The sequence below is a fragment of the Triticum dicoccoides genome, chromosome 3A, assembly GCF_002162155.2.
Source record: "Triticum dicoccoides isolate Atlit2015 ecotype Zavitan chromosome 3A, WEW_v2.0, whole genome shotgun sequence".
Taxonomy (NCBI): domain Eukaryota; kingdom Viridiplantae; phylum Streptophyta; class Magnoliopsida; order Poales; family Poaceae; genus Triticum; species Triticum dicoccoides.
The window spans coordinates 752,932,068-752,959,272 of NC_041384.1; the positions used below are offsets into that span (position 1 = coordinate 752,932,068).

At 40.9% G+C, this 27,205-nt stretch overlaps 1 long non-coding RNA gene and 2 pseudogenes across 7 annotated transcripts; 1 reads left to right on the forward strand and 2 right to left on the reverse strand.

Moving 5' to 3' along the window:
- Positions 1 to 2,780: 2,780 nt before the first annotated feature.
- Positions 2,781 to 5,737, reverse strand: LOC119273666 (annotated as a pseudogene).
- An 8,161-nt stretch (positions 5,738 to 13,898) lies between these two features.
- The window catches only part of LOC119270707, a 63,632-nt pseudogene continuing 50,325 nt past the window's right edge, over positions 13,899 to 27,205 (reverse strand).
- Positions 17,481 to 25,109, forward strand: LOC119270708. 7 transcript variants are annotated; one of them, XR_005134287.1, is made up of 8 exons: positions 17,481 to 17,785; positions 17,869 to 18,109; positions 19,051 to 19,224; positions 19,316 to 20,342; positions 20,444 to 20,587; positions 20,664 to 20,798; positions 22,670 to 22,736; positions 23,825 to 24,086. It is a non-coding gene; the product is annotated as an uncharacterized LOC119270708 (long non-coding RNA). The 7 variants fall into 7 exon arrangements; XR_005134284.1 differs by lacking the exon at positions 19,051 to 19,224 and adding an exon at positions 24,663 to 25,109 and having other exon boundaries at positions 17,483 to 17,785; positions 23,825 to 23,966; XR_005134282.1 differs by lacking the exon at positions 19,051 to 19,224 and adding an exon at positions 21,229 to 21,269 and having other exon boundaries at positions 17,483 to 17,785.

A 27,205-nucleotide genomic window follows, 5' to 3' on the forward strand; every position in this document is an offset into this window, starting at 1 on the left:
AATATTTTCGACGTATGTAAGAGTGTTTTTGGAAGGGCTTGTATTACCTAACATATGGCCTTTGGCCTTTTGAAAAAAAGACCCTCTTATCTAGTATTCTAGGGGAGTGTCAAAATTGTGGGTAATGGTTTTTATTTTTGGAATTTTTTGGTGTTGAGGCTGGAGTTACACCTCGTGAAATATGTTGTTGATTGATGTTTTCTTTTTGAATCTTTGTTTCTTTTGGTTTGTGATAAAAAATGAACCACCATGTGATTGGATGGTTAGGAGGGTAGTGTCACCACCAATCCTCCAGGGATCAACACCTAGGTTTGATGCTTTGGTGTCTAGTAAAGATGAAATATTATTTCAATGGGGGGCGATAGTGAGGTGGATAGGGTGTGCGTGCATGCATTTATAGGGATAAGTATATGTACGCGTTTTGTGAGAGTTTGTGGTTGTAATATGTTTGTCAAAAAAATTGCTTCAAATAGTCATCTTTTGTTTGTGTTTGTTTTTTCTTTGATGATCACAGCTTTAGAAGGGCATGGCAGCTAAAAAAAGGTAATGCTAACTGGCAAACGTTCACTTGAAAGTAACTGCTAGCGAACACACTCATAAACATTTAACCGAGATCAAATGATGACAGTTTTCTTTTTAAATGACTTCTCTACCGTGAAGTTGTCATGCTAGTCCGAAGAAATTGCCGCCCCTACAACTAAATTGCCATAAAAATGTTTGCAATTTCCATCCTTCTGAGTGAACGTTCGCCAGCTTAGAGGGTAAACAAAAAATAATTACGGGAAGTTTTCTTTTTGAGACAATTTTTTTTACAGGAAGTGAAGTTACACTGGACGGAGCAGGAGAAGAGCGTTCGAGAATGGGCCGCATTATGGGGTTCGGCCGTCACCACGGCGGTCCAATCGGGCGGCGCCTCCGTCCGCCGTCTTGCTCCCCTGCTGCCGGCGCCAGTCTCGCCATATGCACCGGACCTAAGACCCAGTCGCCCCCGCCCCTCTCCGCCCGCCGCCTCTCCCCGCAGACACAGTACATGTTGTTGCCGCTCTCTTTCTCTCACTCGCACAAACGAAGATGGAAGATGGAGCACATAATTTTTCCGGCGCACAAACGCCTCCGCTGCACGAACGGCCCCACTTTACTAGGCACATACCCGGGCGCGGCAACACACCGCAGCCTATCCAGAGGAGCTCTCTCACAGCCGATCGGGCGCATACCACGGTCCCGGCGGAGACTACCTCATTTCTGGCTCCTAGGCTCGGCTCATACCCGCGCACCGCAAACAGTACATCAGGGGGCCTTTTTATACCCGACTGCACACACACGCACAGCCAAGACCCGGCCACCACACCGGCCACCACTAGCACGTACACAGCCGGCTCACCCGCTAACTAAGTCACCACGCACGCACTAACTCCATCTCCTAGAATCTCTCCAGCAGGACATGCATGGCCAGTGGCTGCACAACTCATGCGACCAACTAACTTATCCATGCAAACAACCTACTAGCTAACAGAAACGTAGTTCAAGGAGCCTCCCTGGCCCTCCGGTCTCCCGATGGTGAGCACGCCCGCTCGTCGCCACAACCTGGACGCCGTCTCGCCGGTCACCACCGTTGGGCATGGCTTATTCGCGCCAACAGTACACACTGTCGCTGATAAAAAGGAGCCGCCTCCCCACGCTCCCGGTGGCGTGATAGAGAGAAGCGAGCGAGCGAGAGCGCCAATTTCTTCGAGGTGGTGTTCTTCAGTTCTGGTAATGAATCCACTTTTTGCCTAATCAATCCGTCTACAGGTGCGTTTCTTGTTAATTTTGATTTCAACCAGTCTCGAATCAGTCTCCAGCGGTCTGAATTTTTACTTCCGTGTTCCGTCTGCTCTCGGTTGCTAAAATTGGGGAGGAGTTCAGTTACTGTTAGTGGCTGTCAGTTAGCTTATCTTCCCCTATGCAGGACTGAATATTATCAGATGGCTGCCGGGTTGATGAGAGCGGCATCCACAATCGGTTGCGCAGTACCGTTCCGCATTCAAACGATGCCCACCTGCCGGTGCGTTTCTGTGCAGACTGACATTTTTATGCGGTAGCGTTGGCTTCTCTGCTCAAATGTTACCACCAATTTGCATGGCAAGGGCTTTCAGTTGTGCAGTTCTCCATCTAAGCTTGGCATGAATTTACTGTCATGATAGCAATGAACAAGTCACATCGTATCATTTGGTTTGTGGTTCATGGGAGAGAACCCAATGCCTGAGATTGTTTCGACATCCTCGATTTCAGCAAACAAAATACACATTCAATTCTTCAGACGCCTTTGCTGTCTGACAGTGGAGGTACAAGTTGAAGAAGGACAGCAGCGGTGCGTGGACCCCAACGAATTTTAGAGCTGGATATATAGTGCATTCTCCTTCTGTTTCCCGAACATGTATCCAAATGCCTGTCATATTTGCGCCGATAGGAAAAACTTGAACCATATATTTGTATTAAAAGAAGCGCCGAGAAAAGACAGCAATTTACTAACGGTGGCAACGGCAAGACAGCATGAGTGCCAAAATCATTGCTAATATAAACCACTACATCTCTTCTAATCATCTCAGGGTAACAACATTCAGTCTACATATATCAGCAAGCATAATTCCAACTGAGGAACTGATACAATCATGATGCCTGAAATCATGGCTTATTACAATACCAACCTAACTAGACCAACTAGCCTGCAATACAAGTTGTGGCAACAGTTCATAAAAGAGGGAAACAATTATCCAATATTATAAGCTCAATAGCCTCATCTAACGTGGTAAGCTAGCAGATGACAAGAACTCTGCCTCCAAGCTATAGCGTCGTTGGCTACCTCCTGACCGGACAGACGATTGCAGAGCAGATCTAGTCCTTCTAGTTGACGACCCTGGTTGCATCAGTTCTTCATTCCTTGGATCTGCCTGAGATGAGTTCATCCGTTTTGTCCATAGAGTCCGCAGTTCCGTCTCCACCTGTTTCATGGTGGGTCTTTCATCGCCATGTAGCCTCAAGCACCGCTCTGCAAGAGAGGCGACAGTGTTGATTTCTTCCTCGGTTGCTTCTTCGATGATCTGGGAATTAGCAATACTTGTGATTCTTCCCTCGTTGAACTCTTGGAGAAAATAGTTTGACAAGCTCGTGATTGTGCCTGATTCATTTGTGAAAACAGGCTTCATTCTGAGAAGCAACTCCGCCAGTACCACACCAAAACTGTACATGTCGCTCTTCCCATTCAGCTGCCTGGTATGGAAATACTCTGGGTCTAAGTACCCAAATGTACCCTGCACATTCGTGACAATGTGCGTTTGATCGATCGGAACCAATCTGGATGCACCAAAATCTGACACTTTAGCTGTGTAATTCCCATCCAAGAGTATATTGGAGGATTTCACGTCACGATGGAAGATTGATATTGAAGCTGAAGAATGGAGATAAGATAGAGCTCCTGCTGTTTCCAGGGCAATCCTTAAGCAATCACGCCAAGACAAAGAAAAATCATTTCTTGTATCTGCATGAAGAACTTCAGATAGTGAACCACTAGATACATAATCATACACTAGCAGTGGAACCTCGGTTTCGAGACAACATCCAAAGAGCTTCACAATATTTCTGTGGTTTATCTGAGTGAGCACTGCAACCTCATTGATGAATTGACTGATCTCAGACTGCTCAATGACCTTAGACTTTTTTACTGCAACAACACGCTGATCAGACAATATGCCTTTGTAAACCATGCCATGACCCCCACGTCCAATGATACGTATAGGATCAAAGTTGTTCGTTGCCTTCTCTAGCTCTTGTAATGAGAAAATCTTTGTGTTCTCAGTTGCAGTTTCATCAGATGATATCAATGTTTCTAGGAGAAGACCTTGGTTCTTTCGGAAATACTTCTTCCGTAGTTGCCTTTGAATATTTTCTCTTTCTTCTCCATCTACGGATGAGAAATACTGCACTGGAGCTCAAGAGTAGAACGCCGATACCACAGGACAGCCCAATAATTATACCTGCAGGCAAGCTCTTTTAAGTTTACTGTTCTATCTTGTTTATGATGAATTTAACAATAATATAGTCGTACCTAAGAGTAGATGCTGTTGTTTTGTCACAGTACATTTCATCTTTGATGGATCGTACTCAGTCTTGCGAGGACATCCAGTACAACTGAAACTTCCTTCGGTATTATGACAGACCCCTTTACATTTGTTCGGATGAAGGCACTCATCAATGTCTGAAATTAACAGAATCTTATGAGATGCGTTGACAAAATATGTACTCCCTTTGATTCACAATTAGTACTGTAGGACATCAGCATGGTTACCATGGTAACCTTGTGATATACATTTAAAAAAATTGTTTCAAACATAAATAATTATATATAATGAAAATATATGTCATTATTAATCTACTATATCAATTCCCCATGTTTGTAATTTTTTCTATATTGATGGTCAAACCTATTTCTTTTGAATGACACTAATTCTGAAGCTGCTTATATCATGAATGATAGGGAGTAACATGGAGCAGATCAGCCAATTAAATGAAACATAAATGAATGATAAACAAACTAGAAGTGGTGCAAATATCAATGTACGATAGTAATTAACATGCAGCTACTTTAATAAAACATGCCTTTTAATACATAGGTACGACTTTCTTTTGGAGAGTTATAAGAAATAGCTAACAATACATTTTTCTGCAGCTATAGGGGTTGTACCATTTGTAGCCTAGAGAGTGGGAGTACCTTGACAACCATTTTGGATGTATGGATTTCCTTGGAAGCCATCAAAGCATCTGCAGCGGTAACTCGTAATAGCAGCTGTATGTTGTTCCCTTCATTAGGACAAAGAAAGTTACCTTTCTCATCGCTGGAGCAGCCATGTGGAATGTAGGGGTTGCCTGAATAGCCATCGTTGCACCTGCAGGTGTACCCACTTATTGGCGTACTTTTTAATGCATAATCATACCTGTAATCGCACTTGGCATGCTGGCTGACACAGGCAACACATGTGGGTTGATCCCCTAATTGCCATGAGAGCTGTGAGCCATCAGCACTTATGCTGATTTTATCCCACAATTGGGAGGCCTGGTTGGAGATCGTGCTGACGTTTTTTGTGTTGTGGTGGTAGACCAATTTGAACAGATAACTGCTGGGATAGCTTGCCTGACTATAGTCACAGCATCCAATTCCATTACAGTTGTGCATAGCCTCCATCTCTGTGATTTCTTGGTCTGAGCACGTTGTTGTGCATATTGAATTGGTGTCATTCCCTTCCACAGAGTACACCTCTAGGCCGCAACCAATGAAGGCTAGAGCAAAGGAATCAATATCGAAGGACGTCCCAGGTGGTTCCAAAGAGAAATAGTAGACACTCACACCAGATTTCGGGGTGATGGTATGCGAAAAGGAGACCTTGATAAGAGCATCGTCGTCAAAGTTGGTCACCTCGGTGATGCCGTCGTACAAGAAGAGCCTGGGGGGCTGAGTGGTGTTGTTGCAAATGAGGTTGAAGTCAGGTCCACGGGAGCACCTGGATCCGATGCCGAAGGGATAGCCGAAGCTCACAGTACCGCAGCTCGTCGGGCAGCCATGGAGCGTGCCACCGGCACGGGATGGTTGCCCCCAGTTCCCCTTAGGGTTCTGCTGGACTGTTGCAACTCCGGCTGCCAGAGTTGTTGGCTTTCCCAGTGACCCAAGCACCAATAGAGAGAGCATCAACGGGAAGATGCCCATGATCAATCTAGAGTTCTACACTACACCCTGCACTAGAAAAATTCAGGTCAGGCAGCGGTGCCTTCTCTTCTAGGTATCCTTTACTGCATATATATAGCAATGGTTACAAACTTACAGTTGACCCAAGGATGACCGGAAGAGGATTCGTGTGAATGTGGATGTGGATGTTGTGTGCTTGGATGGCATGTGAAAGCAGATGATAATGCTGCCCATGTGGATGTGGATGTGGCAGTGGTGTACCTGATGGGATGTGAAGGAGAAGACCATGACCATGACCTCAGCAGGTCAGTCCACTAAAGGGGCTAGTCTAAGTCTGTTCCTGACAAACCACGTTACACAGTTCACTTGTGCGTTCTGTGGGCTCCCAAAGGTTTGCTCTACACAAGAAAGTTCATGCCAACATTGAGAGGAAATTACAGTATGTAAATGGGGGACGCGGAATCGTACCATGCAACCTGTTGTGAATGCCATCCTGCTCGTCAACAATGGAAGCCGGCTAAGCAATTTTCAGTCCCCACCTGGTGAAGAATCTTCGGTCCTTCCAACTGGCACCTAGTAACAGTAACTGAACTCCATCCCCATTCAGCTGTTGTTTCCTTAATTAAGCTGCAACCTAGAAGAGCACCGAGTGAAAATTGTGAACACTGCTGATAAACTACAGACACGGAATCAATCAGAAATCAATCTTTCAGAAGACGGAAAAAACAGAGTAGAACCAATGCCTGAGGTTGCTTGGACACCGCTCAATCTTTCAGCTGGCGTATCCAAAGGAAAGAAATGGGAGATGGCGGTGGAGAAGAGAGCAGATTCCGCCATGGACGACGAGCTGCTGTGCACGGTGCGTTATCAGGAGCCATGGTAGAAATAGAATGGAGGGATTTTAGGGGTAGGAGGAGAAACCAAGGCACGGCGGCGTCAGGCGACGAATATAAGCTAGGTTGGATGGGGTTGGGCAGCGGTGGAGGTGGCGAGGCGGGCCCGGGGATGGTGGCGGAGCAAGACGGTGGGCGGACCGCCGTGATAGAGGAAGAAGAGAGATTTTTTGTTTTGTTTTTTGAGTTGAGAGGAAGAAGAGAGTAGACGCATTGGGTTGGGCCCTCGTCATTTAGTCCAATCTACGGGCCGAGTGTTGATTAAAACCCATACTGCGGGTTACGCTGCTTCTGCTTCTGTAGTTTCTTCTTGTGCGTCTGCTTCTCGGTCTATTTTGTTGAACAACCTTTTTCCTTCTTAAAGTCAAAGAAATATCTGGAGTGCATGATTATTTTAGGTGTAAGAAAAAAATGAATAATTACCAATGTATATAATATTGATGAAGAGTTTGGCCTTAAATCACTTTCTGAGATAGCAATTCTAGAGTATTACTTAGCGAGGTTAATCAAAGGTTTGTCGAATCGTTATCTCATATATCTTGCATGTCCCAGGTTCAACAATAATATTGCATCACATGCATATACTTGGTATTGAAATAACAACACTCAACTCAACTTGCACCAACTCAAACAGAAAACTCGCAACAAAGTGCATCTTGTATTTTTTTTAATTGGTTCTATCTGTAGTCTGCATAAAATAGTTATCATGTGCATGGAAAAATAGTATCACTTGCAATAGATATTCATGGAAATTTGTGCATCATGTTGTTTTCTTGGTTTAGTATCCACAGTTTTGTAGGAATGAGCAATTCAACCACAAAAGTAGTAGTGACTTTTACGGACGCGGACGAGGAGCACATGGAGACACACCTCCCTGTAATCTGAACCACAATCGATGTCCATTGGGATGCGGATTGAAGTCAATTTTTGTTTCCCTATTGAACCAATACATTTGTAGAGAAGTAAAAGTTAGTTAATGGGTACAACGCAGGACATGATTTTTGAATTGCCAATGCTATGCTGGAAGTAAATATGCATTGACTTTGTGTCCACGCATGATTAATTCATGTGTGTTGGCAAATAAAGGATCTCAGGTAGTTACTACGTAATGAATGTGTTGGAGCTCACAGGTATGCCACGGTTTAATAAATGAAACCAAACGACAGTATGCAATGTAATTAGTGTTAATTTATCTTTGTTGGACCATGAAGATAAACGGCTACATACAGCTGCACCGATAAATCAGCAGGCAACGTCAATACTAAAATAATCTTTTATAGCAAAAGAAGTCCTGAGATTAGTATAAGTAAACTTTGTAGGATTATATCATTGGGTTCTCGCGTTTTCACTAGAAATAAAAAATAGAACGACATAATTTCACGTAATTTGTACCATGGATTTTCCAAGAATTACAATATTGGCATTCTCATTCTTTTTTTATTTGAAATCTTAACAATCATGAAATCCGGATTTTACTTTAATTATCCCATGACGAGATTCTTAGTTTATAAAAGGCACATAACTTCATTGAAATATATTTGATTTCACATTTACTAAATCTTGGAAATTATTTAAATGCATTAAACATAAATTATTTTTAAAGTTAAAATGATATTATAGTCTTAAAACTGGTACAAAAAAATAAACTTGTGAAGGATATTTTTAAAGTTCAATAATATAGCATTTCAAAAACTTGGGACAAACTGAATATTAGATGTGTTGCATCATTCAAAACTCTGGAGTCAACAAAATCTGCACGCATGTGGTTCACCGGTTAATGATGATGTTGTGGTTGGTTGCTGGGGGTTGGCACGAGAGCATGAGATGAGTGGGCCAGGAGGAGGACAGTGTGTGCAGCGAATATCTCCGTATATCTTCCTCAAAACCTGTTTATTATCAGGCCGCCGTAGCTCCGTCAAAAAACCCTGTTTATTTTACTATTTATATATATGGACGCTAAACTAAGCCTGAGCGCAAATTGCTTATTCTGCGCTCCGGCCACGACGCACGGTTGATGTCCCAGTAAACAAAGCCAACTTGCGCATGCTTAGTGCAGTTGCTTCCCACTTGACCGTAAAATAGGAGTAATATATAGTAAAAATGTTAACCACTTTACTACAGCCGCACTTCTAATTTGATGGTAACAATGGTAATCCACGTACGTGTTTTTACGTTGGCCACATGCATTCACGGAAAAATGGCCATGTGCAATTGTTTACTATGCCCATCTTAATTAGGGAACGATGTGTGGTAATCCAAAGTGGTCGCTCTAGTAGTTCACTCATGCTGTGTTCACTTCTGAGTGGATGGTAACACCAAGTGGTAGTTCTAGTAAATCATTTATTTTCTTGGAGCAGCGTGGTTTTTGATAAATCTATTAAGTCCATTTTAAATTATACAGTAATATTAAATGGTAATTCTAGTAATTTATCCATTCATCCCAAGCAACGTAGCCTTATCTACCCAAGTTGTGTCCACTTTTAGTAGTGTGGTAACACCCTGTGGCAGTTCTAGTAATCAATTAAATCCACCCTTACGTCCCCTCCTGTATTAGTGGGTGGTAAAAGAACTTATCAGTTTTACTAATGAATACTAAATGTGTTACCATCAAAATATCAACGCCAACTAACTCCATCCGTGTACATCTCCTCTATGTAGTGGTGTGTGGTAAAAGAATCCATTGGGTTCACTACTCGACATTAAGTGGATTACCATCAAATCGCAACACAAAAAGTAGTAAAAGAGTCTATCACCTTTACTATAAAACATGGGGTGAGTTACTATCAAATCTCATGTTGATTTCGAGTCACCAGCAAAGAAAAGATTTTCAGTCGTAAAATGTTTAATCACTTTGCAGGTTGACCAAGCAAAAAAAAAGACGTGGAGCATTACTATGTGTCTTAGTATTTTACGAGCACACACAAGAAAGAAAAAATGGTTACTTTTTTGCCGGGCGTACGGTGGTGTGTGACTGACGGTAACACAACTATTTACGTTACTATATTTTCTGCATCTTTTACCAAGACTAATAGGGTGGCCTTGCGAGGCGAAGGAGTTGTCCACGACATCTAGTAACCGATTAAATTGCATTACTTCTTTTTACAACTGGTTTTACCATCAGTAGCAAACACTTGATCGACCGAACGGCACCCACAGTGGGCGTAGCGGCCGGAGCGCATGATTAGGATTTTGCGCGCTCGTCACCCTGGGTGAAAAATAGTTATTTTTTACCCATCTCTATTTTAATATCTATGCACCGTAATTTTACATTCCGTAAATTTTGTCTTATTTAGACATAAAAAGAGAACGTAAGAAAAATTATAATCGTCGTAATTTTTTTATGTTACGTAAAATTACAAATGAAAAAACATAGTGTAAAATGTACATAAAATACAATTTTTGACCTATATTTTTTTTGTTATGCCAAATTTTATGCAGTAAATCCAATATGAATATAACTATTTGTATTTTAAATGTAATTTATTTATGAAATGTTGTAAGATTACCTCACATGAAGAATAATTTATTCTGCACCCTGGGTGATGAATAGTAACACTATATATATAGGAAAAATACATCCTACCACTAGATGGTAATTACCTCCATCTCTATTGCCGTTAGATTCTTTTAGATTCGTGCATTCCTAAACGGATCGGGCACAGTAAAATGTAATTAATCTTGAACCCGATTTGTTGTTGGCCGGACGTTCCGATTTTTATGGCGCAGCCTTTCGATCGATGCCATCCAAAGATCTCTCTCTCTCTCTCTCTCTCTCTCTCTCTCTCTCTCTCTCCAAATCACATCTGCACCAAAATAATGGGATCTGGGGCAATTATCAACAACAAATAAGGTATTCCGTATGGCCCTGCAATTTCCATCCATGCATCCCATGAGATTCTTTTTTCGTTTGTGATTTCCATCGTTTCATGTATAATCTTCATGCTTGATCGTCTCCTTTTATCTCCATTAATGTTCCGGAAGCACTAGCAAGCCACTTACGTATTTTATTGGCTGGTGGATTTTTCAGCTATCCGATATGCACCCCGCCATCCGGCCTGCCAGCATGGCCGACGCCGACGCCGACAACGTCCCTCAAATCCAGTATTGGCTCCGTGTTTGCAGCACAACGCTAGCTGCATCGACTCACTCCTAAGGAACCAAGCTGTGTAATCCGCCGTGGCCGTCTGAATGCGCAAGGTGTCAGAGATCACTGAAATATACGCCGCCTTCATCAACACCAGATACATACCTGATCTGCTACCCCATAATCCAGCGGCAACAATGGCTACAAGACATGCATACATATCATGAGTATCTAGCTAGATGTTTTGCACGTTCTAAATCTCCATGGCTTGTCCTTAGTAGAACTAGTTCGTTTTGCCTTGTGTATATCAGCAGGCCGGCGGCCAGGATTGTATAGATACAATCGATAATTGGACTCCACTATCGTTCATGTTAGTAAAATGTACTGATTGTAGCCTATGATGATAGTACCCTGTATGGTCACTAGAATGGTGTTCGGAGTATTCTTTTAGGACAACATACTTCAAGTTGAGGTATATACATATACATGATGTGTACACATGAATGATAAAATATACTACTCCTTCCGTCCCAAAATAAGTGTCTCAACTTTGTACTATAGTACAAAGTTGTACTAAGATTGAGACGTTTTTTTGAGACAGAGGGAGTATGTTAATCCTATAGTTTTATATTTTTGCAACTTAATTAAAAGAAAAACTCTCTTATTTTTGTCGACATACTACCTTTCTAGAAATATACTTCGCACTATTAAAAAAAGATACTTCATACTCCATTTCGGTCATATACTACCTTTCTAGAAAAATTGTCAGTGATATACTACATACTATATGAACTCCATACTACCTTAGTTCATATATACTCGATACTACATTTCTAGAAAAAACTGTTCAGTGCTATACTGCATACATGTTTTGCGTGATGTGATATACTACATACTATATGAAACTAAGGGAGTATGATAGTATGAAAAATACTCCCTTTTCAACTTCCTTTTTTGTGATATACTCCTTTTTAGATTCATATACTCCTGAGATTAGATGAATATACTCATCTCTTCATTAATCCCTTTAACTAATAACTTGAAAATTCTCTATCAAACATCCATATTTCGGTACGTACCATGGCCGGCCAACAGCACTCTAAGCTAGTAGATATACACATAATTCCAAGACGTGCTGATCCAGTTAAGGTGTCAACATACTACTCTATAGATTCTATAAAAAAAATGATATTACTATGGATCGAACGGACTAGCGCATGCAACAGGCATGCATGCAGCGACAATCAAGTGGGTTGTTTAAACTAGCTGGTAAATCGGCCGGATTATTTAATTAAAAAACTAGGTTGCATGCGAATAACAGATTCATGCGCGCCCGCAAACCCGATCTGTCCTGTTGCACATCGACGATGGATAATTAGGAGGTAACTACCATTGCTTGTAGATAAAATTTGTCATATATATATATATATATGTGTGAAGTACCCGTACGAGATTAATGTGTTTATGAACGTGCACGATGGATATTAAAATACTACATATATACTTATATAATGAGCCCATGTCGTATTCAGCTCGGCACGATCGCTTAATAGGTCCAGACCTTCCACGGGAGTCTTTTTTGCTGTTCGATCTTACCTACAGAGGGACGGGCATGTCCCTGAGGACGTGGAAGCCTGGTGAGAGCACGCAAGGAAGCTGGCGGCGAAGTCCTGCCCACGCACGCATGGGGAGCAGCTGATGGCGGCGGTGGAAAATGAAGAAGATCGATGAGGCCTAACAGGGATAGGATACAAGAGAGCATCTTGCTGAGTATGTTTCTTCTTTTTGTCCTGATAGATCGGTCAGTTTTGTTTAGCAAGGTGTAACCCAAAAATATTGTTGTTTGATTATGCTCATCAACAAAATGTACCACATCTGATCGCGACAACACATAAGCCAGTGCACTCCACATCTCAGTGTAATAAAAAGAGAAAAGTATACTTTTCGTCTCTCAACTCTTGGTGAAGTCTAGATTTGGTCCCTCAACTTTAAAACCGGACAACTTGCACCCCCAACTACCGAAACCGGACAAGGTTTGTCCCTGGACTCGGTTTTGACTGGTTTTTGGTGTTGACTCACCCCGGTTTTGACCGGTGCTCACTCATATTCCTGCAATTTTTTTATATCCGTGAACTTTTTGAAATTCACATACACTTTTCAACTCTGCATAGTTTTTCAAGGTCGCGTATTTTTTTAAAAATAAACATAATTTTTTTCAAATCAGCGAACTATTCTGAAATTCGCGTACTTTTTTCAAATCCGTGATTTTTAACATTTACATATTTTTTCCAAATCCCCGTATTTTTCCCAAATTTGTGTAAATTTATCAGATCCAAGTGTTTTTCAAAGCCATGAATTGTTTCTGAAATTCGCATACTTATTTCAAATCCACATGCTTTTCAAAGTCCATTTTTCTTTCAAACCCGTGTTGCTTTTATAATCCATGAACTTTGTATGAAATTCACATACTTGTTTCAAGTTGAAATAATTTTTGAAATCCACATATTTTGCGCAAAAGAAGTCCATATCCGCATACTTTTTTCAAGTCCGCATAAAATTTTCAAATTCATGAACTCTTTCAGAAAAATGTACTCGAATATGAAAGGTGCATAAATTTAAAAAAATTAAAACTTAAAAAACTAAGTGAACTTTAAAAAACATATGCATTTTTGAAAAAAATACCTGAACTTGGAAAAAAAGTACGCCGATTTAAAAAAATACACAAAATTTAAAAAGGTTCACGTATTTGAAAAAGTAACCGAATTTAAAAACAGTACGTGGACTTGGAAAAGGTAGGCAAATTTGAGTCGGAACGGTTAAAACTAATTTTTTTTGAAACAAGGAACGGTTAAAACTAGGGTGGGACACCACCAACCGGTCAAAACCGTGACCAGCGATGAATCTTGTCCGGTTTGAGAAGTTAAGTGTGTAAGTTGTCCGGTTTTAGAGTTGAGGGACCAAATCTAGACTCCGCCAAGAATTGAGAGATGAAAAGTATACTTTTCTCTAATAAAAATAAGGATTACATGTATAAACTAGCATTTGTAATTCCAAACTTGAAACTGATTTAATCATAGTGCCTGAAATTATCTGGACACAACTCAGTTATTACAATACCAATCAAATTATCACGTAATACGAAACCTAGCATTAGTTCACAAAAGAGAAAACAAAGTATCCATTATTATGAACTCAACAGACTCATCTAGCGTGGCAGGCTAGCAGATGACATGAACTCCATCTCCAAGCTATATCGCCTTCCGCTGTCTCCTGGCCGAGTTGGCAACCTTGGTTGCATCTGTTCCTCGTTTCTTGGATCTACTTGACATAAGATCAGACGATTTGCTCGTAGAGTCTGTAGCTCTGTCTCCACCTCTTTCATTGTGGGTCTATCTTCACCACGCAGCCTCAAGCACCGCTCTGCAAGAGTGGCGATACTGTTGATCTCTTCCTCGGTTGCTTCCTCAAGGACCTGGGAGTTAACAATGACTGTGATTCTTCCCTCATTGAACTCCTCAAGAAAATAGTTTGACAAGCTCTTGATTGTGCCCGATTCACTTGTAAAGACAGGTTTCATTTTGAGAAGTAACTCCACAAGTACCACACCAAAGCTGTAGACGTCGCTCTTCCCGTTCAGCTGCCTGGTATGGAAATACTCTGGATCTAAGTAACCAAATGTACCTTGCACATTCGTAACAATGTGTGTTTGATTGATCGGAACCAATCTGGACGCACCAAAATCTGAAACTTTAGCTGTGTAGTTCACATCCAATAGTATATTTGAGGATTTCACGTCACGGTGGAAAATTGATATTGAAGCTGAAGAGTGGAGATAAGACAGAGCTCCTGCTGTTTCCAGGGCAATCCTTAAGTAATCACCCCAAGACAAAGAAAAACCATCCCTGTCATCTGCATGAAGAACTTCAGACAGTGAGCCACTGGATACATAATCATACACCAGCAGTGGAACCTCAGTTTCGAGACAACATCCAAAGAGCTTCACAATATTTCGGTGCCTTATCTGAGTGAGGACTGCAACCTCATTGATGAATTGACTGATCTCAGATTGCTCCATGACCTTAGACTTTTTTACTGCAACAACACGCTGATCAGACAATATGCCTTTGTAAACCATGCCATGGCCTCCACGTCCGATGATACGTGTAGGATCAAAGTTGCTTGTTGCCTTCTCTAGCTCTTGTAATGAGAAAATCTTTGTATTGTCATTTGCAGTTTCATCAGATGATATCAATGTTTCTAGGAGAAGACCTTGGTTCTTTCGGAAATAGTTCTTCCGTAGTTGCTTCTGAACATTCTTTTTCCACCTACGAGTGAAAAGTACTGCACTGAAGCTCAGAAGTAGAACGCCAAAACCACAGGACATCCCAATAATTATACCTGCAGACATTAAGCTCTTAAGTTTGCTGTATTTTGCTGTCTATCATAAATGTAACAATAATATAGCCTTACCTAAGAGCAGAGGCTCTTGTTTTATCTTAGTACACTGCATTTTTAACGGATCATACTCAGTCTTGTGAGGACAGGCAGTACAACTGAAGCTTCCTTTGGTATTATGGCAGATCCCTTTACATTTGTTCGGTTGAGGGCATTCATCAATGTCTGAAAATTAACAAAATCTTAATAAGATGCGTTGAAAAATATATACGTCCCTCTGATTTACATTTAATTTAGGACGTCACCATGGTCTCAATAGTAACATTGTAATATACATTTCAGAAAAAGTAGGTTGTTTCTAACAGAAATAATTAAATACAACAAAAATATTTGTCATGACTAATCTACAATCTGAAATTTGATATTGTCCATGTTCGATTTTTTATATTGATGGTTAAACCTATTTTCGCAAACAGCATGAATTCTTATACTTTTATATCATGAATCATCGGGAGTGGCATGGAACACAACATCCCTTCAAAAAACAATGAAACAGCACATCAGCCAATTAAATGAAACCTACATGAATGATAAAAAAATTAGAAGTGGCGCAAAAATCATTACCTAATAGTAACATGCAGTTACTTTCATAAAACATGTCGTTTAATACATATGTACAACTTTCTTTTGGCAAGTTATACGAAATAGCTAACAATACATTTTCTGCAACTATAGGGGTTGTATCTTTTGTAACCTAGAGAGAGGGAGGGAGGGAGGGAGTACCTTGACAAGCATTTTGGATGTATGGATTTCCTTGGAAGCCATCAAAGCATCTGCAGCGGTAACTAGTCATCACTTTATCCCTTACTTCCACACACTTGCTGTTTGTACTCACACAAGCATATCCAGACCTATTGTGTTGGGCCTCTACGCAACTTAGATGAGCAGCAACCCATTTATAAAACAAAATATACCCATATGCGGAAATATGAATCTGTTGAGCCTGTTGAGCCTGTTGAGCCCAATCTAAATCTGATTGACTCACATGCCCATCAGAAGCAACGGTAACATTGAAGGTCCCTTCGTTGACATTTATGTCAATGACCTGTTGCTCCTCCTGCATGAGCATGAGCAGGGCAGCTGATGACGTCATATTTGTGCAATTGAGGTGAAACTCATCCCTGGCAAAGCAACCCTTTTCGAAGCCGAATGGGAATTGCACATTAATGTTACCACACCAGCGGGTACAGTTAGCCCCGCTCGGAATTGGATTATACCCTAAATTTATCAGTAAAGAGTTAGCATATGTAACGATGCCCAAAATGCCTAACAGCAGCTGTGCGCTGGTCACTTCATTAGGTGGAAGGAAAATAAAAGTTACCTTTATCATTGCTGGAGCAGCCATGTAGAATGTAGGGGTTGCCTGAATAGCCGAAATGGCAGGTGCAGTAGTAGCCACTTGTTATTGTTGGTGCACCGTATACATCTAGTGGATCGTTGTGGTTGCACTCGGCATGCTCGCTGACACACGCAGCACAGGTGGGTTGATCCTGAATTTTCCATGTGAGCTGTAAGACATGAGCACTTACCCTAATTTTATCCCACAAGTGAGAGGTCTGGTTAGATCTGATGCTGGTGTTTTTTGTGTTGTGGTTAGAGACAGATTTGAACTGATAAGTGCTGGCATAGCTTTCCACGTGTACACGGCAGCATCCAAAGCCATTACATTTGTCCATAGCCACCATCTTTGTCATTTCTGGGTTCGGGCACACAGTTCCACATATGAACTGGACGCCATCCTCTTTGACAGAGTACACCTCCAGCGCGCAGCCGGTGACGATTAGATCAGGCTTAATAGGATGGAAGGACCTCCCAAGCGGTTTGAGAGAGAAGTTGTAAATATTGGCACTAGATTTTACGGGGATGGTATACAAGAAGGAGGCCTCGATCAAGTTCATAGTAAAAAGAGGACGGCCAAAGTTGGTCACCTTGGTGATGCCGTCATGTAAGGGGGCTGAGTGGTGTGGTTGCAAATGAGGTTGAAGTCAGGTCCACGGGAGCACCTGGATCCGATGCCGAAGGGATAGCCGAAGCTCACACTGTCGCAGCTCGTCGGGCAACCATCGAGCGTGGCACCGGCACGGGATGGTTCCGCCTAGTTCCCCTCAGGGCTCTGCTGGCCTGTTACAACTCCGGATGCCAGAGCTGTTGGCTTTCCTAGTGACCCGAGTACCAAACAATAAGGTGTGCATCAAGGGCTAGCGCTGGTTGCAGCCACGTGGACACAAGTACTGTTTGCGGTAGCCTTTTTTTCTCTGGTTCGCGTGGCGTACTGGGGAAGGGAGAGAGGAACAGCCAGAAGTGGATCGCCCACCCTAGCCCACGTTCCCCCAATCCCCATCCCCCGATTCCTCTCCCTCTCTCCCTCGTCCGCCGCCACCACCACTCAACGGCCCGCGCCCTCCCTCATAGCCGCCGCCGCCAGCGCCCTCCCCCACATCCTGCGCCCCACCCCTTCTCTCCTCCCCTCCCCTTATCGTCATCACCGACGACCTCATCGCCTTCCCCTCGCTCCAGATCGAGCAGCAGGTCCGGATCCACGACGAAGGCGGCGCGAGCGCCCCGGTGTGCAGGTTCAAGCCGCGTGAAGAGGGTGCTCGTTGCGGCTCTAACCCTGATGCCAACGCCATGAAGAAGGTGCCCTCTCCATCACTTCTCTATCTCAGTTTCCGATGTGGAGTTGATGTTGTTCATAAAGCTCCCTCTCTTCTGTGCTGCAGGAGAACATCTCTCCTGTTCGTGAAGCATCCCCAACCCTAGCCCTTCTTTGCCCATGACGACCGAGCAGACAGGAGGTACTAATCCCTCCACTTATCTGGTTTTCTTCACCCTTATGTGATGCGTGCCGTCTACTTTTGTGCATGTTTCATGGAGAGGAGAAGCTGCTTCAATCCCATCTGCTCAAGGAGGATGCCCACCATCCAAGGTGCTCAACATCATCACCATTTGTTGCCTGCCAAGGTAACTTCTCTGATCTGTTCTACTATGACCATTATCATATATGATGGAATCGAGAAAGAAATGAGCACCTGATATTGTTGACAATATTAATACATTCATAATATATCTTTCTAATTTCATCATTGTCGTTTTGTGTATTTAATTTAACCTATACGTGGAGAAAAGCCAGGGTAAGCACAAGTATTTCTGCATCAAAGGTTATCCATCATCCTATCCACTCCAGCTCATTATTCTGCAATCGTTGGATAGTTGTCAGTACTGCTTAGGAGTAACGCACCATGTAGGATCACCCAACTGTTCGGTTTCTTATTTCATGACGTATATGCCACCAGTATAAGAATAAGCTTGACAGCGAAATCTTGGATAGTACTCCCTCCGTTTCTTTTTAGTCTGAATATAAGGTTTGGTTAAAGTCAAACTTTATAGAGTTTGACTAACTTTATATTAAAAACTATTAACATTCAAAATATGAAATCAATATTATCAGATGCACCATGAAACGTATTTTCATACTATATAGTTTTAGTATTGTAGATGTTCATATTTTTTTATATAAATTTGGTCAAACTTTATGTAGTTTGACTTTGACCAAATCTTATATGCGGAGTAAAAAGAAACGGAGGGAGTATGTAATACCCTTTCTGCATATTCAGAATCTGTATGCAAACACACTCAATTTGATCTAACTTTTGTTGATAGGCATAAACCACGTGCAGCCAACTCAATGCTGCCTGAAATAAGACAAATATTTGTGTATTATCAATTGAACACGTGATTAAATAAGATGGCAAACAAAAGTTTAGAGAAAACCTGAAGCAGCAAGTATATCATTTTTCCTATTTTCTTTCCATGCCTGTAAGCTGCATAGGACATGCAGAAATCAGTAATATTGACACTGGATTATGGGGATTATCATATGCTTTTTCATCATGACTGAGCAGTTGAGATGACTGCAGCATCCGTTGAAGCATCATTCATGACAAGTTTCCTGACGTGCATCCCGTCGTTCCTAGCATATAATGTTGTGTAGTAGTTAGTTCCCTAGGGAATGTTCAGTCTGGTGAAACATGTTAAAAAGAAGTATGGAAATCTGCCTGTGTTCATTACTAAGAATGGTAAGTCGCTGAAGATTGTACAGTTGCCTGCCGATAAGATTTTTGCTCTTAAATAAATTGTCAGTGATAATTAACTACTTATATATGGCAGGCTTGATAGGTTGGAAAATGTCTTCAAGATTTGTCAGTCAGTGAGTTTCTTGACTAAATATGCAGTAGAAACAAGACCTGATAGAGCTGAGTTCACTGAATATGAGGTAGATGATAACATGGTCGGCCACCAGGGAGCTAGCTTAGTTGAGATGCGATGCGCGGAAATCAAAAATGGAAAGAAGCCCCAGGGGCAGTACGGGGGAAGCATCCGTAAGATCACTGAATGCAATGGGACACGTGTGAACCAAACTGAATTAAGATCATCAGTGCCAACACATACAGAGAGAAGCAAGTGGCAACCGCCAGCTGAAGGCATTTGGAAATTAAACACTGACACATCCTTCCTGTCCAATACGAGAGATTCTGCGGCAGGTTTTATTGCCAGAACAAATGAGGGTGTGGTTGTTTTGGCAGGTGGCCAACGCTTGCAAGCTTGTGAGGACCCGGAGGAAGCTGAATTTGCTGCTGTTGCACATGGACTTGCAGTGTTAAGCAAGTACTACAGAGGTCCAGTGTGTGTGGAGTCGGACTGTGCATCAATTGTCACATTGCTGAATAACAGAGCATGCAACCGATCGGCCCGGTTTGCCCGAGTAGCGGACATCTGGCACTTCGAGAATGTGTTCAAAGAAGTGTCCTTCAGAGATGTGAGAAGATCCAGCTACAAAATGGCGCATGAGCTTGCGGCTCAAGCAAGGAGACAGGGAGACTATCTTATAATCGGAGACGTTCCACTTTCTTTAAGAAGGATCCTCATGGAGGATTGTAATAGCTCTCCCAATGTTATCTAAGTGTAGCTGGGTTGGTCCTAAAAAAAGATGATAAGAGGATACAGTACCACAACGAATACATGTTAGATGCTATAAGGTGATTTAATTTCTCTGTGCATATACTAGAAGTGAATCACCAACACTGAGCATCATCAATGTGTGCCACTGTAATCGCTGACCAGATTGGTACTTAAGTGCTCGATATGCAGCCTGAACTACTGCAGGAAATAAGGCTGCAACATCTGCGGGTACTTTGTATGGTTCTGACTATCCATGTTTATATTTAAGTGTCAACACGATCAGTATGGATGTGGAGCCATGGTTCTGCTCACAAGCGACAATGTGTATTCTTGCAGTTAGAATGGAGTTGTTTTAAATACTAGACTACCTACAGGACTGAGCGCTCCAGGTGTGGAGGATGGTTCTTCCGATTAATCGTCGTGTTGAGGCAAGTGCACGACGGACCTTTCTCCGTATACGTTACTGTGTTGTTGACGTAGGTACACACCCTCCCCTACTTCTAGACCATCTCATCTATGTAGTCATGAAATTTCATTTTTCTAAAATTTAATTCAGGTATATGAAAATGAGTTGAGTAGTCTGATTAGAAGATGAGGGAGGACGTCGAGATTTTGATCCAGCAGCCTTGCCCCCTTCTCGTTCAGCGTGCCACCTGCAGGAGGTTACGTTCAAGATCTTCAGAATTTTTAGGTACTCACCCTCCCTTGATGCTCTTTGATCGAACCTACTTTGCATGAAAGCGTGCCAGTAGTAAGAAGTTTTAGCAAGTCTGTTACTGAAAGTGTTGTAGGCACTTATGTGATCCGAGGTGACCAACCTGAGCAGCAGTTTAGTGAAGGTATACTCGGACCCGAGGATCCTAGAAAATTATAAATTATAGATGTTTGCATAGCCAGATCATTGATGGGTGCATATTATTGTGCACACAAGCAAACTTAGTTTAGTAGTTCATTGATTAATTTGGACTAACTGAATGTGATCTTCCCAATCTAATATGTGTACTTCTAGCTCTAAGGACTAGCAAGAGTTAAATATTGCAGGTTGTAAATGATGGAACTCATATAACTGAATGTGAATGAAGTACCGATAGTTGCTAATTTCGTATTTTTGTACAACTCAGGTGTTTGATACAGTTCTCCTAAAAAGGGAGAAGTCTCTGAGGTGATTTCTTCTTTTGCATGATATTACAGTGTCCTCCCGTATTTTCTGTTTTTTGTAGGCATGTTAAAATGTTGTTGTTCCTTTTGACCACACTAATGTGTCTGTCCGCTCACCAGTCACCACACCTAACTATTTTTTATTTATTTTGTTATAGGAAATCTACTTGTTCTTTCAAGCTATGAATATTTTAGATCAGTATATTTTAAGGTTGTAAAGACTGATGTGTCGGCTAAAGACTAAAGATCATAAATTCATTGTTTACCCTACCAAGTTTATTTCTCTTTGAAGATTATTCTAGAAACTATATTATAAGTCCATTGCTACTTTTTATTTGTAACTTATGATATACTCCCTCCATCCTTCAAAGAGTATACTTCCAACATTGTTGGAGGGTCAAACCATCTCAAAGTTTGACCGATTTTGTGCAAAAATATATCAATGTTTTTGAAACCAAATAAGTATATGATAAAAATATATTTTATTATGAATGTATTTCTACTAATTTGATGGCATAAATGTTGGTGTATTATTGTATAAATACAGTCAAACATAATTTTTTTTGACTTTCCAACAATGTTGGAAGTACACTCTTTAAAGGACAGAGGGAGTATCCTCATATATGTCAAGACTATAAAACAAGTATCTTCGTCCTGCTCATACATCTTTTCATTATGATCTGCGTGAACCTCTCCCATTGCCTTGAGGTGCAAAGTGAATATGTTGATATTGATGTCATTTTATTCTTGACTTGATAAGGTCTAACCTTACTCTTGAATTTTCTTGGGGAAGTGTTCCAACCAAATGATGTGTGCACTCAATCATACAATAATGACCAATTGGTTGTAAACTTGTAGCAACCTGGTAAGCTTTGTCCCACCGATTAGCATGATCAGTGTTTCTCTTAGACATGCAAAGAAAGGTTACACGAGTTGAGATTATGGATCAAACAAGACAGCAAAATGTGTTGAGTCAAGATAGGGCCGCATAGGAACGCCTCCACTGACATTTTTCGTGAAGGCGGAGTTTTAGCCTTTGCAAGAAAACGCAAAGTGATTTTTGCGTTTCATTGCATTGAAAAGGTGGAAGAGAGTACATGCCTCCTAGGAGGTTATATTTACCGAGTCCTAGCGCCTCCGATCAGTGGACATCCCAATCTAGCCAATCATGATTTATCTATGTGGGATGGGGTGGGTTCTTTTGCTTTTACTTTTTAATGTCCATGCCTAGGAATAAACTGCACACCTTTTGTTTTGCACTTCAAGTTTCTGAATCATCTTCATCAGTGGTCACATTTAGATGTCCATGGATAGGCATCATTTCAACCTTTGTAACAGACTACATGCCATTATTTCTTTATTTACTCCGAAGCTCTTCGTCATTGTTTTGAAACATTTTTGCAGATGATTCCTTATTCTAAAGACCTTAGCTTTGTGGACTATACATACAAGAACTTGGAAGCTGTGAAAGGTTTGCGTCAGTCTGTAGGCTTGTTTCCTTGTAATCATTAGTCATTTCAGATGATTTGCTAAGTTTACTATAACTGGCTGATACACCTCCCCCCTCCCTAAAGTACACAGTTTATTTTAACCTTTATTTTGCTATTTGTTCCCAGATGTTATGGTGAGGTCCCTGTTTCATTTTTCTTTTTCTTAAAATAATTTACGATCACATATTGGGGGATTTTTTTTCATATACCGGCTAATTCATTGAAAAACAAAAACTCTGCTTTTAGATAGCTGTACTTGGTGTTTATACTTGCCAATCCCCCTTTATATCAAATGCTGAAAATGGGTTATCTTTACCTGATTAGCTCAATGGTAGAATAAGAAACTGCTCATTGCTTAGTTTTGCTCCTTTCAGCTCGGTAGTAATTGCTGTTTTTCAGTCCACTTGACCATTTCTTTTGATTTTAATTACCTGTTAGATTATTCTTTTTAGCATAGCTACAATTTCATATTCATCATGTGTTGCCACTGTATATGTTACTAAATGAACTGTCAATCAATTTTAGTTAGATGAATATTGTCCTCCTTGTCTACCTATTTTGGATTATAAGCAATTAATATAGGGCCTTCTCTGTAAACTAATATAGGGCCTTCTAGATCACTAAAATAGTGATCTAAAAGCTCTTATATTAGTTTGCAGGGGGAGTACTTGTTTACCAAAAAGTAACTCTTTTGTTTCAAAAGAAAGAAGCATATGCATTACGTGGTATGGCAAGGTGGGGTTGATCTGGAAGGCGAGAGACAGAGGCTTGGATGTGAACCAAACTTGTTTCTTTTGGAGTGGATATGAACCAACTGATTAGCATATTACCAACTGGTTTTGATGGGCTCCTAAGTGTAAAATAATTTCCTTGACCTACTGCTTTTTTTTGTCATATGGTTGTCGGTACCTCGGCATCCACACTAGGAATATTTTAGTTCAAAACTGCAATTACGATCTTCCCCTTTTCACACAGATTTGATGTGTTACAAATTCACAATCATTTGCACCGCCCTGTATATATCAGGACCCTTTCTTGACTGGGAATTTAATGCTTGATTTTGTTTCAGGTTATTCAGAAATACTATGAAGTTCGCTACAGAGAATGTGAATGTCCTTCAAACGTGAGTTTTGAAGAGAAATGTTCAGTCTTCCAGATGATCCTGTTAACACTTGGAGTTTCAACTCGGATGGCGAAACCTCAACTTCCGAGTAAACTTAAATCACTTTTTCCATGATAGATAATAATTCACTTGCGGATTTATATGTTTTAATTTTTTAACTGCTCTTGCAGTTTGAAATATATCTAATACTTCTATTGAGTTTTTATAATCAAATATTGTAGCATATCTTTGTGTGGACAAGTTTATTTTGGGGACCTAAAAAAATGCAAAATATAGGAATGTGTTAAACTTCATTGTCAGCTATCTCGTTTATAAAAAATACTACTAATCGGAAACAATTCTACTTTGAAAGTAAGCTTTCTCATAGAAATTACAACACCATGCGTGGATACAGAAATTTCTTCATACTATCTGGATGTCTGATGGTTGTTGAGATTGTGAGTTAATAGTTATTCTATTTATAGGGTTGAATCTGTTAGAGATGATAATGTCCTCTTTGACTAAATTGAGAAATGTAATCTCAGATATACAAAGGACCTGGTTGTCAATAATTCTCATTTGCAAAAATAGATGCTCTGGTAATTTCAATTTCTACATTCTGCTTATAATGATATATTTAAATGGATGGAATGCATCAAAGTATAGTATGGACATAATCATTTAAACTTAGTAAGACTTTCTGATTGGGCAACATTAACAAATATAAATAGATAAATTAATGACATAAGCCTTGTATGCTTCTTTGCGAGGAGCATACTGATAACTCATTTTTTGTTACTTGCAGTTCCAATAATTTCATGGTTTCTAGCTTTATACACATTAACTGATCTTCTTATGTGGGCATCTCTAAAAGAGGAGAATGAGTCGCTTATAAAGCCAAAGTATCTAAGCTGCAAACCAATCTAAGAAAGTTAAGACAAGCTTATCCCTAGCAGAGGGAAATTGTATGCTGCACCTGCTCTCACATGGGCACACACACATATTAGGAGTGTATACTCAAGCCTAAAGCATCCTGTCACTCTGTGCTATCTTTGGGTAATAATTTATATAGATTGTCCCTGGGTGCATTGTTGTACTATCGGCTATTGTAGGGCTGTCGCTCCTCTCTGGTCAGTGAGATGGCCCATGATTTCTATTTACATATGGTTCTTAGGTATGTAGGAGCAAAGGTCTCAAATCATTTTGCTTGTTATGATTGGCACTAAAAGACCTCTAATTATGTTTCGGCTTCACGTTGTGACTGCAATGGAGGTCTCTTTTTTTTAACATAACTGCAATGAAGGTCTCTTATATGAATGTCACATGTCATTTCTAAATTCACGTTGTGACTATTCCTGCCTTGTTAATCTGAAATCAACAACTATTGGTCGTTTCTAAAGATCAGGGCCCAACCAGCCACCCTATTCAAGCGTCGGATATTGAGAGGTTTGAAGAAGCTAAATATGCATAACCAACCCTAGATTAGGAAACCAACTAACTGCTCTGTTGTAGACACGATTAGAGCGCACAATCCTGTCTATTGTCATACATGCACGTTAACATACACGACAACTTGATTAGTGCGCACAATTCCGCCTCAAGAGGCGCCACCGGATGGCGCCCCAACCACTAGTAGAGAACAACATCGGCAAGATGCCCATGATCGATCTAACTTCTAACTACACCTTTTTTTTTGCGGGTAACTTCTAACTACACCTTGCCCTAGAGAAATTCTGGCTAGGCAGAGCAGTGCCTTCTCTTCTAGGTACAACTGTCATGCCTGCCTTTCTACTGGCATATATATATATATATATATATATATATATATATATATATATATATATATATATATATATATATATATATCAATGGTTACAAACTTACAGTTGACCCAAGGAAGACTGGAAGAGGATTCGTGTGGATGGGGATGTGGTCTTCCTTGATGGCATGTGAAAGCTGATGATTAGGACCGTCTGTACATGCCCTTGTGGATCTGGCAGTGGTGTGCTCAATACAATGTGAAGAAGATGACCATGACCTCGTACTGCGTGCCGCAGGAAGAATTCAGCAAGTCAGTCCAGGGCCAGTCTATGCCCACTCCTTTTTTCTATTGTTCATTAGTCTATGCCCATTCCTAACAAAACCACGTTACATATTTCCTGTGCGGATTTTGTGTGTTTCCAAAGGTTTGCTCTGCAAAAAGAGAGGAAACAAATGAACATGCAGACTTGCATCATGTAAGTGGCGAACCTCACAAGAAATTCAACTGGTTGGGAATGACATCTTCGGTCTCCAGCTCCATTGGTACCTTTTTCTTTAAAGGAGGATAACCTCCGGCCTCTGCTTCAATAGATGGATTCAGCCATATTATTAAATAAAAACGTAACAAGGTCTCAAGGTCCTGCAAAGCTCATAGTCTGACCTTAAAACAGAACACAAAGGAAAAAGTGCCATATTCGATGATAAGAAATAGACTATGATGCCTACATACCTAGCCTATTATTAGCTCGCCATCCAAATCGATTGAAGATAGCCTGTGCTACCATCTCCTAACGGTTGCACCCAATGGCCAAAAGCTCTCTGAAGTCCACATGAGTGAGTAACGACTACATACGGATCCAAGTTGTAGCTTTGTAAATAACCTGCAAAAAATTAGTGAAGTTTGATCCATGAAAAATCAAATCATTCCTAGTAATTCCATATAGCCCAAAATAAAGCACATATCCCTGTCCAAATATGTTTGGCTATGTGACTCTCCACTCCATTACGCCACGTCCCAAATAACGTGTTTATGCTCATTGGAGGATGTATGTTAAAAGCAATATGTATCGATTGCCATAATAATTTCGCAAGTGGACATTTGAGAAAGAGGTCTTTAATCGATTCATTTTGATCACAAAAGCAGCATCTAAAATTACCTACCCGGTTCCTTTTTTTTGGATTATCTTTGGTGAGAATAACTCCTTTGTTAACGAACCATATAAAGATTTTAATTCGAAGTGGAACCTTAATCTTCCAAAAGTGCAATGACCTCGACAATGGCCTGATACCAATTAAGTCCAAATACATAGAATTCACTGAGAAGGCTCCCCTCGAAGCTAACTTCCAGCGAATTGTATCAGCTTGATCTGATAGTTGAACGTCCATCAACCTACGGACCAGTTGCAACCAAGCATCTCAATGTTCTTCTACTAGGGATCTCCTAAAATGGACATTAAGCGATACCGAGTTTAATACTATGGCGGCGTCCCCAACTGGCGTCCGTCCAACTACCCGCGTCCAGTGTGGTCAGCTTAATTTATGACCTCGGGCCCACGCGTCAGCGACGACGGTCAGCCTTTTTTAAGC